An 11,671-nucleotide genomic window follows, 5' to 3' on the forward strand; every position below is an offset into this window, starting at 1 on the left:
CCGCTCCGTGACAGTGTGAGCAGTGAAATAAGCTGGGCTGGAACAATGAGAAGTGTATGAAGCTGATTGGTCACTGATTGGTCAGCGTCATACATTTCTTTACAACACCCACTTGGTCAAAAGTAAAAACACGCCCAGTTGGTCTTTAACCCCTTCCCGCTCCTGGACGTACTATTAGGTCATAGCAGCTGTATCGTTCGCGCTCCATGACCTAATAGTACGTCTCGGGAGTAACGGCCATTTCGGCCGTCCTCCCGACACATACAGGAGCTGTGACAGCTGCTGTCTCGTACAGCAGCTGTCACAGCTCCTACAGCGGGGACCGATCGCTGTGTCCCCGCTGATTAACCCCTTAAAAGCCGCGTTCTATAGAGATCACGGCTTTTTAGGGGTTAAGCTGCCATCGCCGGCCTGCTACGCGATAGCGGCCGGCGATGGTGACTATGGCAACCGGACACCAAACAATGGCGTCCGGCTATGCCATAGACGGAAGCCTAGTGGGTCCTGACAACGTCAGGACCCACTATGCTTGCTGTCAGTGAGTAGCTGACAGTTCTAATACACTGCACTACGCATGTAGTGCAGTGTATTAGAATAGCGATCAGGGCCTCCTGCCCTCAAGTCCCCTAGTGGGACAAAGTAATAAAGTTAAAAAAAAGTAAAAAAAAGATGTGTCAAAATAAGAAAATAAAAGTTTTAAAAGTATTAAAAGTAAAAATCCCCCTTTTTCCCTTATCAATCATTTATTACTAATAAAAATATATAAACAAACAAATAAACTATACATAATTGGTATCGCCGCGTCCGTAACGGCCTGAACGACAAAATTATTTCGTTATTTATCCCGTACGGTGAACGCCGTAAAAGAAAATAATAATAAACCGTACCACAGTCACAATTGTTTGGTAACTTCACCTCCCAAAAAATGGAATAAAAAGAGATCAAAAAGTCGCATGTACCGAAAAATGGTACTGATCGAAACTACAGTTCGTTACGCAAAAAATAAGTCCTCGCACGGCTTTATTGATTGAAAAATAAAAACGTTATTGCTCTTAGAATAAGGTAACACAAAAAGTGAATGATTGTTTACAAAACGTATTTTATTGTGCAAACGCCATAAGACATAAAAAAAAACTATAAACATCTGGTATCGCCGTGATCGTATCACCCTGCAGAATAAAGTGAATATGTCATTTATAGCGCACGGTGCACGCTGTAAAAAAAATAGAATAAAAAAACAATAGTAGAATTGCTGTTTTTTAGTCACCACGCCACCTAAAAATAGAATAAAAACTGATCAAAAAGCCGCATGCACCCCAAGAAAACTACAATGAATTCCTCAAGGGGTCTAGTTTTCAAATTGGGGTCACTTTTGGGGGGTTCCCAATTTTTTGGCACCACAAGACCTCTTCAAACCGGACATGGTGCCTAATAAAAAAGAGGCCTCAAAATCCACTAGGTGCTTCTTTGCTTCGGAGGCCGGTGCTTCAGTCCATTACCGCAGTAGGGCCACATGTGGGATATTTCTCAAAACTGCAGAATCTGGGCAATACGTATTAAGTTGCGTTTCTCTGATAAATCCTTTTGTGTTATAAAAAAAATGGTATAAAGAGGATTTTCTGACCCAAAAAAAAATTTACATTTCACCTCTACTTTGCTCTACATTTGTGTGAAACACCTAAAGGGTTCATAAACTTTCTAAATGCTGTTGTGAATACTTTGAGGGGTCTAGTTTCTAAAATGGGGTATTTGATAGGGGTTTCTAATATATGGGCCCCTCAAAGCAACTTCAGAACTTAACTGTAACCTAAAAAAATAAATAAATGAGGCAATACTTCGCTTCTTACATTATACTGATAATGAGCCGTGCCCACCCCGAGATGACCCCAGTTTTGACCGTTTGTATAAATGGAGACCCCTATTAGACCGTTCCAGTGCCCGGTTTTCCCAAGCATACACCCCCGAGAAGTGTATTTCTTTTGATGAGTCCCTGGTACATTTTAAAGTGAGGCTTCAATTCCGCAAGTACCTGCCGGGTAAGAGGGCAAGGTATGGCGTGAAGATGTATAAGCTGTGTGAGAGTGCATCAGGGTATACCTACAGGTTTAGGATATATGAAGGAAAGGCCACCCCCAAACCAGACTGCATCCTGGACTACAATAGATACATGGGAGGGATGGACTTTTAAGATCAAATCCTGAAGCCCTACAGCGCCATGCGGTGTGGTATAAGAAGCTGGCCGGGCACATCATACAGATGGCTTTGTACAATGCGTACGTGCTACGTCGATGTGCAGGCCAGACGGGAACTTTCCTGGAATTTCAAGAGGTGATTATCAAGAACCTAATCTTTAGGGACCAAGAAGGGGGGGCACCCAGTACTACTGGAAGCGGGGCCACACGCATCGTACCAGGGCGGCAACACTTTCCAGGAGAAGTTCCCCAAACTGGCAAGAAGGGAAAAAGTCAAAAGAGGTGCAAAGTCTGCTATAAGAGGGCGATAAGGGATGACACAATATATCAATGTGACACGTGTCCCGAATAACCAGAGCTCTCTATGAAAGAGTGTTTTAAAATTTATCATACATCCCTTGGTTTATAATCTACCCCAGTTTTACTTACCCTGATGCACTCCGCAAAGCTTATCCCCCCTCGTCTTTCCCCTCTGAGCCCTGCTGTGTGCCCAGGCAGCTGATAACAGCCACATGTAGGGTATTGCCATACCCGGGAGAACCCACATTACAGTTTATGGGGTGTAGCTCTCCGGTCAAAATGCTCACTACACCTCTAGATGAATGCCTTAAGGGTGTAGTTTTTAAAACGGGGTCACTCCTTGTGGGTTTCAACTGTACTGGTACCTCAGGGGCTTCTGCATACATGACTTCGCACTAGAAAATCCCCAGTAGGCCAAATGGTGGTCCTTTCCTTCTGAGCCCTCCCATGGGCCCAAACGGAAGTTTATCACAACAAATGGGGTATTGCGGCACTCAGAACAAATTGCGCAACAGAATGGGGTATTTTGTTTCTTGTGAAAATAAGACATTTTCAGCCAAAACTACATATTATTTGAAAAAAATAATTTTGTTTTCATTCCCAGCCCAATTCAAATAAGTTCTGTGAAAAAACTATGGGGTCAAAATGGTCACAACACCCATAAATGAATTCCTTGAGGGGTGTAGTTTCCAAAATGGGGTCACTTCTGGTGGGTTTCTATTGCTTTGATACCTCTGGGGCTCTGCAAATGCGACATGGCACCCGAAAACCAATCCAGCAAAATCTGGACTCCAAAGAACAAACAGCGCTCCTTTCCTTCTGAGCCCTCCCATGGGCCCAAACGGCAGTTTATCACCACAAATGGGGTATTGCCGCACTCAGTACAAATTGGGCAACAAAATGGAGTATTTTATTTCTTGTGAAATTAAGAATTTTTGAGCTAAAATGACATATTATTGGAAAAAATATATTTTTTTTTAATTCCCAGCCCAATTCAAATAAGTTCTGTGAAGAAACTATGGGGTCTAAATGGTCACATTACCCATAAATGAATTCCTTGAGGGGTGTAGTTTCCAAAATGGGGTCTCTTCTGGTGGATTTCCATTGCTTTGATACCTCTGGGGCTCTGCAAATGCGACATGGCAGCCGAAAACCAATCCAGCAAAATCTGTACTCCAAAGAACACACAGCGCTCCTTCCCTTCTGAGGCCTCCGATGGGCCCAAACGGCAGTTTATTGCCACAATTGGGATATTGCTGCACTCAGGAGAAATTGGGCAACAAAATTGAGTATTTTGTTCCCTGTGAAAATAAGAAATTTTGATAAAAAATTACATCTTATTGGAAAAAATGACATTTTTTTTATTGTCACAGCCCAATTGAAATAGGTGCTGTGAAAAAACTGTGTGGTCAAAATGCTAACAACAACCATAAATGAATTCCTTGAGGGGTGTAGTTTCCAAAATGGGGTCACTTTTGGTGGGTTTCCATTGCTTTGATACCTCTGAGGCTCTGCAAATGCAACATGGCACCCGAAAACCAATCCAGCAAAATCTGGACTCCAACAAACATATAGCGCTCCTTTCCTTCTGAGCCCTCCCATGGGCCCAAACGGCAGTTTATCACCACAAATGAGGTATTGTCACACTAAGGACAAATTGGGCAACAAAATGGGGTATTTTGTTGCCTGTGAAAATAAGAAATTTTTATCACAAATGACATTTTATTGGAAAAAATGTCATTTTTTTCATTTCACAGCCCAATTCAAATACGTGCTGTGAAAAAACTGTGCGGTCAAAATGGTAACAACAAGCATAAATCAATTCCTTGAGGGGTGTAGTTTCCAAAATGGGGTCACTATTGGGGGATTCCTACTGTTTTGACACCTCAACACCTCTTCAAACCTAGCATGCTGCCTAAAATATATTCTAATAAAAAAGAGGACTCAAAATGCACTAGGTGCTTCTTTGCTTCTAGGGCTTGTGTTTTATTCCAGGAGCGCACTAGAGACACATGTGGGACATTTCTAAAAACTGAAGAATCTGGACAATACATATTTAGTAGTGTTTCTCTGGTAAAACCTTCTGTGTTACAGAAAAAAAAAATGAATAAAATTGAAATTCAGCAAGAAAAATGAAATTTACAAATTTCACTTCCACTTTGCTTTAATTCCTGTGAAATGTCTGAACGGTTAAACAACTTTCTAAATGCTGTTTTGAATACTTTGAGGGGTCTAGTTTTTAAAATGGGGTGTTTTATCAGGGTTTCTAATACATAGGCCCCACAAAGCCACTTCAGAACTCAAGAGGTACCTTAAAAAAAAGGCTTTTGAAATTTTCTTAAAAATATGAGAAATTGCTGTTTATGTTCTAAGCCTTGTAACGTCCAAGAAAAATAAAAGAATGTTCAAAAAACGAAGCCAATCTAAAGTAGACATATGGGAAATGTGAACTAGTAACTATTTTGGGCGTCTGTTTTACAAGCAGATGCATTTAAATTCTGAAAAATGCAATTTTTTCAAAATTTTCTCTACATTTTGCAATTTTTCACCAATAAACACTGAATATATCGACCAAATTTTACCACGAACATGAAGCCCAATGTGTCACGAGAAAACACTCTCAGAATCTCTTGGGTAGGTTTAAGCATTCCGACGTTATTACCACATAAAGTGAAATATGTCAGATTTGAAAAATGGGCTCTGAGCCTTAAGGCCAAAACTAGGCTGAGTCCTTAAGGGGTTAAGAAACTAATTAGCATAAATCTAAAATTGCTCATAACTTGCTCAAAAATGATCATTTTTCAAAATAAAAACCACTGCTTTTATCTACATTACAGCGCTGATCAGACTATGTAGGAGATATAGCATTTATAATCTGGTGACAGAGCCTCTTTAAATAGTGAGGGAAGACAAGAAAAATAAAAATAAAAAACGCCAAAAAAAGGGAGGTCAAAGGTTGTCTCTGACGTCTCAACCGGGCATAGTGATGCAAAGCATCACATGAGTGTGCATAATTGGTCAAAATGAGTAAAGAGTAAAGGGGATTATAGATGGTAGTACATGTGTGTGTTGTAAGCAAAGAGAGATGAATGGGAAGCAGCAGGGGACAATTACTGAGCATGGTGGGAAGCAATATTAAATAAATAAATATTGTTCATTGTGTTTATTGTCGATTATTTATTTATTTAATATTGTTTCCCACCATGCTCAGTAATTATCCCCTGCTGCCTCCCATTCATCTCCCTTTGCTTACAACACACACATGTACTTAACATCTATAAGCGGCTTGGACTTCAAGGGGTTAATAAAAGCACCAAGATGGCAGTACTTCAATAGGCCCCCAGGCTGCCATGACAACATTGCCACCCTGAAATTGTGTCGTGGGGGAGGGGTGAGATGGTGTTACCGAGGGGGTCCCACTCCTCTTTCTAATGGCTTAGTTGCCGCGGATGCTATTGATTGTTCGATTTCGTCTGGGATCAGAGTTCTCTCCTATCCCGGCTGTTACAGTGTGGTGTCAACTGTACCATACAGCCAACACCCGCCTGGTATGAAGCGGGCTCAGCCCATAAACCCACTCCATACCTCTCCCTACCAACTATGACGTACAGTTACGTCAAATAATAGTAAGAGATTAATATTATAGCTAATTGGTTTATTATTTGTAATATTTAAAATTCATGATGGTATTCCAATTTGTCCATAAAATATGTCTGCCAGTGATTTTTGGATAAATTGTCCTGAAAGAAGAAAAAAATAAGGTTGGCAAGCCTTGTTCAGTGTTCCATTTGTTTGATTAATTTGTAATATTAAGCAATTGCGCCATCTCGTGTGTACTGGAAATGCCAAGATTCTTGTCCTCATCTGAGTGTCATATCCGTTAAGCACACTGCGCCTTCTAAAGTGATGGGAATGATAACGCTTTGTGTGCCACTGTATATAGAGTTGTGTTCAGTAAAGTTAAATTGTTTGGATTATATTTTGTCAGCTATTGTCTTTTTTTAAAGAGGTAACGCTCCAGTAAATCACGTTACAGACCCTGTGATCGCTGAGCAACCACCTAGTAACTATATTAATTGTCCCACGTTGTTTTCTAACAGAAACTTGCATTTTTTCCTTCCCTTTTCCCTTCCCTTGGTTGAACTTGATGGACATGTGTCTTTTTTCAGCCGTACTAAAAAACATTACGAAAAAAAATTCCTTACACTGTTCCTTTTATAACAGCGTGTTGTCCAGGTCTTGAAGTAGCAAAATATGCCCAAACCATTACACAAACGCCGACATACAATGTTCTTATTGTGGAATGCTGTATTTGCTCTATGCCAGACATAAGAGACTGAAATTCCATAATCCCTCGCTGACGAGAGGTGACAATCGCCACTCAGAACTGCTGATACTTTTCAACTTACCCTACTAATATATGTTAATTACCATATTTTTCGGACTATAAGATGCACCTGACTACAAGACGCACCCAGATTTTAGACAACAGAAAATAGGAAAAAATTTAATATTTAATATTTTACTTCTTTTACAAAGAAATAACTAGTGTTTAAAAAAAATAATTTGTTCAGTTTCACCACATTATGAGAGCCATAACTTATATTTTTCCATTGTTTGAGTGGTGTGAGGGCTTATTTTTTGCGGGACGAGCTGTAGTTTATATTAGCACCATTTTTTTGGGACATAGGATTTTTTTTATCATTTTTTATTTCATTCTTTTTAGTGCTATGGTGACCAAAAGACAACAATTCTGGGGATAAAAAATTTTTTTATGCCATTCACTGTGTGAGTCAAATAATTCTATATTGTAATAATTTCGGACTTTTATGGATGCAGCGATACCGATTTTTTATTTTTTTTATTTTTACATTGTGCTTAGGGAAAAATGGGAAAAGTTTTCTTTTTATTAACTTTTAAAAAAAAATTTACACTTTTTTTTTCTTAAACCTTTTATTAGTTCCCATAGGGGACTTAAACCAGCGCTGAGCTACGCTGTTTCCGTAAACCCCCCTAAACCCTGTTCTATCTTACCCGGCTACCGCTGTCTTCCGGCCACTTCCTGGTTACATGGTCGAGTTACCGAAACATGTTTCCGTAACTCCCATAGTAGTGAATATCAGTTACAGAAGCAGCGTAGCATGCGAGCTACGCTGTTTCCGTAACTACTATTCAGTTCTATGGGAGTTACGGAAACTGCGTTGCTCAGCGAGTTACGCTGTTTCGGTAACTCGACCATGTAACCAGGAAGTGGCCGGAAGACGGCGGTAGCCGGGTAAGATAGAACAGGGTTTAGGGGGGCCCGTTCTAGAGATAGATGTGGGTCCCAGAGGTGGGACCCGCATCTATCTGACATTTATGACATATCCTGTGGATATGTCATAAATGTCCTTCATGGGAAAATAACTATAAATGCTGCAGTCGCTATTGACCGCGGCATTTAAAGAGGCTCTGTCACCACATTATAAGTGCCCTATTTCCTACATAATCTGGTTGGAGCTGTAATGTAGATAAGGCCTCATTTACACGAGCGTAATATACGCGCGTGCGACGCGCGTGCTTTTCACGCGTGTCGTACGCACCTATATTACTCTATGGGGCAGTGCAGACGATGCGTGAATTTTGCGCAGCGCAAGTGCGTTGCGTAAAACTCATGACATGTTCTATAATCGTGCGTTTTTCGCGCATCACGCACCCATTGAAGTCAATGGGTGCGTGAAAACCACGAAGGTCGCACGGAAGCAAAAAGTTCTGACTTACCGATAACTCCCGGCTTCTTCCTCCAGTCTGACCTCCCAGGATGACAATTCAGTCCAAGTGACAGCTGCAGCCAATCACAAGCCAAGCACAGGCTGCAGCGGTCACATGGACTGCCGCGTCATCCAGGGAGGTGGGGCCAGATGTCAAGAGAGGCGCGTCACCAAGGACGCGTCACCAAGGACGCGTCACCAAGGACGCGTCACCAAGGCAACGGCCGGGAAGTTCTCGGTAAGTACGAACCTCTTTTTTTTTAAACAGGTTACTCGATATGGTGATCGGAATGCACTGTCAAGGGTGCTGAAAGAGTTACTGCCGATCAGTTAACTCTTTCAGCACCATGGACAGTGACTGACGTCGACTAGCCTCATCTCTATGACGCAGCCGCGCATCATACACAGATGACACACGGAGCTGTCAAGTGCCTTTTGCGCACGCAAAACGCTGCATTTTTTGCGCGCGCAAAATGCACACGCTCGTGTAAATGAGGCCTAACAGTGGTTTTTAAAACGATCATTTTTGAGCAAGTTATGAGCAATTTTAGATTTATGCTAATTAGTTTCTTAAAGGGAATGTGTCGCTAGAAATTATTTTTTTTCTAGTTAAACTGTTAGTATATAAATGATTACACATTGTTCTAATTTTTTTAATTTTTTCACAAGTCAGGAAATATTATAAATTAGATTCTAATTTATAACATTTCCATGTGCTGGTCACTAGAGGGAGCAATTCCCAAAATGGCAGCATTGGCATGTGGTAAAGAAACCACATTGCTTTAGTGCCAGGAGAAAGGAGGGGTTTGAATGTTCAAACCTTCTACAGTGTGTGCCGCCATTTTTTGAGCGAATGAACAGTGTAGGAGGATTAGATACAGTGGTAATTAGACAGTATAACACGAACATACACACACACACATCACATACACAAACATAACTTACCTGCTCCTGCCGCCGCCGCTGTCGCTGCCTCCGCTTGTCTCCGCTCCTCTTCCTTGCGTCTGAACATATGGCCGGAAGTCGCGACTGGAAGTAGTCATCTTACTGCCCGGCCGCGGCTTCCGGTCCACATGAAAATGGCGCCGGATATAGTTCTGCCGAAGACCTTCCTTTTGGACTGTGTGGGAGCGCCACACGCGCCGTTCCCACACAGAACGCGTACGCTATAGTGAATGGAACGGCTCCCGTTCGCATTCTCTATGGGGATGTATGTACCATATTCCATCTCTGTATGTGTCATTAATCGACACATACAGAGATGAAAAAAAAAATGGCAGCCCCCATTGAGAAGTAAAAGAATGAAAAAATAAAAAAGTACAACACAAAAACACAAATAAATAAAATTTATTTTAATGACATACTAAAAGCAATAACATATAAAAAAAAAAAATTTGTGACACCTTCCCTTTAATGGACAACTGGGTGTGTTTTTACTTTTTACCAACTGGGAGTTATACAGAGGAGTGTATGACGCTGACCAATCAGTGACCAATCAGTGTCATACACTTCTCATTGTTCCAACTTGATTGTGCAGTGAAAGAAACTGGGCTGAAACAATGAGAAGTGTATGACACTGATGAGTCACTGATTGGTCAGCCTCATACACTTCTCTGTACAACGCCCAGTTGGTAAAAAGTAAAAACACGCCCAGTTGGTCACTAAGAAACTAATTAGCATAAATCTAAAATTGCTCATAACTTGCTAAAAAATTATCGTTTTTCAAAATAAAAAACACTGTTGTTATCTACATTACAGCACCGATCAGATTATGTAGGAGATAGGGCACTTATAATGTGGTGACAGAGCCTCTTTAACAAGTTAAACGGCCTTGAAAAGTGCGATCGCTGTTCCTGGCCGTTAGAACAGAGTGTCAGAAGCTGACAAAGTATGGAGTTGGCTCAGCACGTGAGCCTGCACGTGAGCCTGCTCCATACATCATCCCCTCCCCGCTCCATGATGTGCCGTCACATCACGGGTCGGGAAGGGGTTAAGTAAGGAGAAGTCAGGGGGCCTGGCGCTGCCGGGTCCCTTGACTGCAGATTATAAGACGCAGAGACTTTTTAGTAAGATTTATTCATGCTAAAAACTGAGTCTTATAGTCAGAAGAATACGAACCTAAAATGGGCAGTGGAATTAGGAAATAAACTTTTCAGTTAGGTTTTATTCTTAACCATGAGTTAAAAGGTATATTCTCTAATAAGGAAATATAACTCTGACTGGTAACTTACCTAACTGATTGCCTGGACCAGGACAAAAAAAAATTAAAAATATCTTTTATTTTTCTTGTTTTGTTTTGTGCTGTGTCATCTCTGTGTATATAATGTCTGTGCTATTACAACGCTATGTGCATCCTCCCTGTACTGTAATATCATTGTGTGCATTATCTCTGTTCTGTGACATGACTATGTGCATTTTCTCTATATTCTTCACATATTACATTCTCCATTATCCCTGTGGTGAAAAACCATAGAATGCATTATCCCTGTACTTGTAACTGAAATTGTGTGCATTATTTGTGTACTGTTATACCATTATGTGCATTATTCATGTTCTGTGATACCACTGTGTGCATTATTCCGTAGTGTGACATAAATGTGCATATTGTTTCTGTACTATGCCCTCATTTTGAGTATTATCCCTGAAAGTGACAACACTTTGTGCCTTATTCCTGTGCTGAAAAATTACTATGGGTCAAAACGTGGCTGTTTTTTCTTCTGCATGACTACTTGGGCACAAGAAATTTTTGACTACCGAATTGGATGCTGTTCCTTCTACTACTGCTTTTGATTACTATGTGCTTTATCTCTATTCTGTGACTTTACAGAGGGCATTATGGCTGGAAGTTGTACATTAGCCATGTGTTTGCGTTACTTGCTGTAGAACCGTAACAAAAGCTGGAAGATCTGCGTAAAGCTCACATGGAGAAAATTTTGATCCATGAAAATCCTGTCCCCCATATTAGCTCTCATGAGGATCATTTCATCAGGTAACCCAGAGGGTCCTCCCTTCTCACTTGTTGAGCTCTTCTTGGTGGTACATTTTTGAGACATCTTTGAGAACCCTCCCGTCCTTCTCAATGTGCAGAGACTTGTGATAATTTAGAAAATGCAATGTGTAAACATTCTCTCAGTGGGTTTTAATAAAATGTTTGCAATTTATCCCTTTGATATCAGTTAAATCGTTTCACTCATACTCCGATTTTCTTCGTAATATACAGTTTTTCCCTATTTTTTAAATTGGCTTTCTTGTGTTAAGTATTGTTATATATTATACCACTGTAATATGTAATACCTCTTACTCTTGATACACACACACAGAAGAGCAAAAATTCATATAAATGCTTTATTTCCAGTAAAAAAAAAAAGAAAAAAGGATCAGATCACAAAATCCAAAGAATTTGGTATGAAGTAAAGGTGTCACACTGGA

Source organism: Rhinoderma darwinii, chromosome 3 (assembly GCF_050947455.1).
Source record: "Rhinoderma darwinii isolate aRhiDar2 chromosome 3, aRhiDar2.hap1, whole genome shotgun sequence".
Classification (NCBI taxonomy): domain Eukaryota; kingdom Metazoa; phylum Chordata; class Amphibia; order Anura; family Rhinodermatidae; genus Rhinoderma; species Rhinoderma darwinii.